The sequence below is a fragment of the Zea mays genome, chromosome 10, assembly GCF_902167145.1.
Source record: "Zea mays cultivar B73 chromosome 10, Zm-B73-REFERENCE-NAM-5.0, whole genome shotgun sequence".
NCBI classification, from domain to species: domain Eukaryota; kingdom Viridiplantae; phylum Streptophyta; class Magnoliopsida; order Poales; family Poaceae; genus Zea; species Zea mays.
The window spans coordinates 96,890,892-96,895,935 of NC_050105.1; the positions used below are offsets into that span (position 1 = coordinate 96,890,892).

The window sequence follows — 5,044 nt, forward strand, 5'->3', positions numbered from 1 at the left end:
GCCCGAACGATCCGGCCGCGGGGTCCCCGTCGAACATGCCGAGCCGCATCTGCACGGTGACGGTGTTGAGGAGCTACATTCAGTGAATGAAATGTGAGTTCTCTCTTTATTCAAGTTCCTCAAAAGGTTTGGGTGCAAACTGATTCGACATTCCATAAATGGTAATGGAAAAAGGAATAAACATTCAATGGCTTGGCAAAGAAAGAGGTGTGAGGCAATCAAAAAAATATGTTAACATATTACAGTCCTTTCTATATGTCTTGCATTGTGTTAAAGGGCCCTATTTACCAAGACAAGGAGAGTAACACCAACCAAAACATGACACATACAAGAACTTAATAGTTAATACTACCACTTGGTAGTTCAAAAAACAAATGTCACACTGCATAATTAGGAAGTGAGTGACACAAGCAAATAATCAGCAATCACATACAAACAGTGGTACTCAAGTACACAGTCAATTACACCCATATGGAAGGAAAACATACCAGCTGATTAAAGCATTCATGTGCAGCTAATATCGCTTTAGCCTTCTTGCAATGTTGTCATATGATTGGTGCCTGCCAGCCTTAGCAAAAGCACGCTTCATATTCTCCATTGTGGACCGTGACAACTCAACTCTCATGTCAATCATCTCATCAGCACGCTTCGTCACCTCAGTAAACCTACCAAAATCAAGCAGCCCTGCTATTAGCTCTTTGGCAGAGTCCTCAGCTGGGGTAATGTTGTGCTCCACAATACAGCGCCACACGTCGATTGCTACAGATGGGTTAAACTCCTTAAAGAACAAGCTGATAGCAGCAGCGCAATTGGATGAAGTAGGCAGTTGCTCATTCTTGCTCATCTCCGTTAGGAAACTTTCAGCCTCACGAGCCTTGCGATGCTTGATGAATCCTTCCAGTATGGTGTTGTATGTGACAGAATTTGCAAAGACGCCGTTGAGGGGCATTTTGTCAAGCAACCCAAGAGCATCGTCTATGCTACCAGCATTGCAGTGGAGGCCAATCATGGCGCTGTACATTGAGAAATTGGGAACGAGGCCGGCTTTAGAGACCATCATGTGCCAGATGGCTACGGTGTTGAGGTAGTCACCCTTGTGGACGACCAGATCCACAGCTGTAGAAAAAATTGATCCCCGGCAAGCAGCCCTTGCTCCGCATCACCTGCAGAAATTTGAAGGCCTCGTCCAACAAGCCGCCCCGAACAAGAGTGGAGAGGAAGGAGTCATACACGGATACGTTGGCTGCGTCCCAACCGATGCGGACGACCATCTCGCCAAAGACGCTCTTGGCGCGCACCGCGTTCCCCTCCTTCTCCCATGCCTCGAGCAGTATCGCGAACGTGTCGCCGTCGGATGGGATGGTGGCCTTGGTACGCTCGAAGACGTCCTGCGCATCCTGCGCGCGACCCTCGACGCGGCAAATCGCCGAGAGCAGCGAGTTGAGCGCGACGGAGTCGTGCTTGAGGCCGTAGCGGTCCATGACGTCTAAGGCCGCGATTGCATCTTTGATGTTGCCAGCAGCGCAGTAGGAGGCGAAGACGGAGGCGAAGGTGGCGACGGAGACGAGCCCGCCGCCGCCCTCCTGCTTCATGGAGCGGATGGCATCCCACATGGGCTCGAACATGGCGGCCTTGCCGAGGATGTCGACATGGAGGTTCCATGCGTAGGCGGTGTGCGACACGGACTGTCCCGCCCAGCGGAAGAAGCAGACGGCGGACTTAGGGCGCTTGTAGCATTCGCGGGACTTGAGCACCAGTTCCTCGACCTCGGCCGTGGGGCCGATGCCGCAAGCGGACAGCGCCGCCTCCACCTCCCCCGCCGGGACGCGGCAGATGATCTCCAGAAAAGCCTCCGCGCGCGGGTTCGCCTCCTCCTCCTCCTCCTCCCTTTCGGGGCTCTTCTCCTCCGCCGTAATCATCAGCGAAAGTGCTCCTCTTCTATTCTACTATCCTATCTACTAATCCCAAATACTCTTATCTCTTGGGTCGCGGCTGGATTTCAATCCGAAGGGCGGGGCGGAGCGGGAGCACGTCCCTGTTGTGCTTGGCGCCGCGCCGGTTCTTGAGGAGCATGACGCGGTGCGCGCCGCGTCGAGCGCCAGGTCCTGGTGCTCCCTGGAGCACACGTCCGCGGGGCCCAGGCGCCCGAAGGGTCCGGCCGTGGGGTCCCCGTCGAACATGCCGAGCCGCATCTGCACGGTGACGGTGTTGAGGAGCGCGGCGTCGACGTCGGTGTCGGCGACCTTGCCCGCGGCGACGGCGGAGCCAGCGTAGAGCGCGAGGAACGGCCCGCAGTCGAGGTCGAGGCCGGCGCGGAGCGTGGCGGCGGCGGCGTCCTCGGGGGTGCGCGTGTAGTGGGTCGAGGAAGAAGACGTCGACGGAGTCGCAGTCGGAGACGATGTAGCCGTCCAGGCCCGAGCGCCCGCGTATGGTGCCGTCGACGGAGTCGCAATCGGGCATGCGGTGCGGGCGGGGTTTTCGGTGTGCGTGGTTGGCGAGATGTTTGCGGCGGCGAGGATCCCGGAGGGCGAGCGGAGGCGGGGGCAGTCTACGCTCTGCTCTTAATAGTTAGTAGAGATGAGAGTGCTATCCGCATGGCGGATAATCCTGTTGAACACAGCCGCACTAAGCACATAGACATCCGACATCACTTTTTGAGAGACCACCAGCAAAAGAGAGATATCGAAGTGTTTTATGTTAGCACCGAGAACCAGCTAGCCGATATCTTTACCAAGCCTTTAGATGAGAAGACCTTTTGCAGGCTGCGTAGTGAGCTAAATGTCTTAGATTCGCGGAACTTGGATTGATTTATAGCATACATGTGTTTTATGCCTTCGATCATGTTTCTTTATGCATTTTGTTGCTTAATTATGGTGATCAAGTTGTACAAAGCAACCCCGGACCTTAAAAGTCCATGTGTGAGTGATGCACATATTTAGGGGGAGTTGTGTTACAACTTGATCCTTTGAGACTAATCATGAGCTTGAGTGTTCTTAAATTAGTCTCAAAGGTGGATTGAAAGGAAAAGATGGACTTGGACCATGAAAGACTTCCACTGCACTCCGATGAGAGAGTAACTAACTCCAAGTTCATTTCCATGCTCTTATTGCCTCTTTACTCTAAGTTGAAGATTTTGGTGAGGTAATGGGGTTTAATGGCCAAGATTGATCCCGTTTTGGTGCTTGATGACAAAGGGGGAGAAAATAAGGCCAAAGCAAGAAATGGATCAGCTACCACTTGAGAATTTTGAAAATAGTAGAGTTAGAGTTTTTGTTTTGTCAAAATCCTCTTAATGTCTCTTCTTGTCAAAAGTTGGTCTCTCGTGGGGAGAATGTTTAATTATGGAAAAAGGGGGGAGTTTTTGAATCTTTGATCAATTTCTCTTGGAATACCTTTCTCTATGCCTCAACAAGTGAATTTGACTTAGAGATAGGAAATTGAGTTTGATTTGCAAAAAACAAACCAAGTGGTGGCAAAGAATGATCCAAATATGCCAAATTTGAATCAAAACAAATTCTTGTTCTCATTTGCATTGATGTTGCACTTCTATATGTTGCTTTTTATTGTGTTGGCATAAATCACCAAAAAGGGGGAGATTGAAAGGGAAATGTGCCCTTGGGCCATTTTCTAAGTATTTTGGTGATTAAGTGTCCAACACAAATGGTTATGTGCTAAACTATGCCAAATGGTGGACAAAGTGCAAATCAATACAAAGGTATGATTCTAGACTTAGTACATTAGTTTTTGTGTACTAACATACTTGTCTAAGTGCTAGAATCAGAGAAAAGATAAATGGAAAAGACTTGGCTCGAGTAGCCAAGACTTTGCTCAGTCTGGGTGCACCGGACTGTCCGGTGGTGCACCGGACAGTGTCCGGTGCGCCAGGCTGGCGCTGATCAACTGGCCGCTCTCGGGAACTGAGCGGCGGCGTACGGCTATAAATCACCGGACTGTCTGGTGGTGCACTGGACTGTCCGGTGAGCCAACGGTCGGCCGAGCCAACGGTCGGCCACGCAATCCGCGCGTGACGCGTGGCCAAGTCAACAGTCAGAAGGGGCACCGGACAGTGTCCGGTGCGCCAATGGCTCCAAATCTTCAACGGTCGGCTACGCCAGAATAGGAAAGAAATCTGCACCGGACAGTGTCCGGTGGTGCACCGGACTGTCCGGTGCACCAGTCGACAGAAGGCAAGAATTGCCTTCCTGGATTGCTCTCAACGACTCCTAGTTGCCTTGGGCTATAAAAGGGACCCCTAGGCGCATGAAGGAGAATACCAAGCATTCTTTGATCATCTGTTAGCACCAAGACATCTCTCTAGCGCATTTGATTCGTTGTGATAGCAATTTGAGCTCCTCTTGAGTTGAGAACTCCGTGTGTGATCTTAGAGCTCAAGTTGTGACTTGTGTGCGTGGTTGTGCTCGTGCTTTGAGGCTTGTGTGTGTTGCTCTTCCCACTCTTACATCTGTGCTTCTTTGTGATCATCTCATTGTAAGGGCGAGAGGCTCCAAGTTGTGGAGATTCCTCGCAAACGGGAAAGAGAAAAGAAAGAAGAACACCATGGTATTCAAGTTGATCATTGGATCACTTGAAAGGAGTTGAGTGCAACTCTCGTCCATTGGGACGCCACAACGTGGACTAGGCAAGTATTGTACTTGGCCGAACCACGGGATAAATCCTTGTGTCTCTTGTGATTGTTCTCACCGTGTTAATTGTGGTTCACAAGAGCTCTCCTTAGCCACTTGATTTCATTGTGCTAACACTTAATCAAGTTTGTGGCTTTAAGTTTTAAGTTTTTACAGGATCACCTATTCACCCCCCCCCTCTAGGTGCTCTCACTACTCCCAGACTCACCATTACTTTTTGTCTGTATGAATTAGTAGTATCTCTAGATACACTAATTCGATTTGAGACAGTTCCTTGCAAGTTCGTTAATGAATTGAGCATATTTCTTTTGATACAGTTGTAGAAATATCTTTATTATTATTATTGTACTGATTATACCTTTTGTCTCCATGTCTTCTTTTTATTCCAGAATCTCTAGCAA

The 5,044-nt window shown here is 50.1% G+C and overlaps 1 pseudogene; it reads right to left on the reverse strand.

Annotated features, from left to right (window-relative positions):
- Positions 1-432: 432 nt before the first annotated feature.
- On the reverse strand, positions 433-2,007 carry LOC103641433 (pentatricopeptide repeat-containing protein At1g77360, mitochondrial-like; annotated as a pseudogene).
- Positions 2,008-5,044: the final 3,037 nt, after the last annotated feature.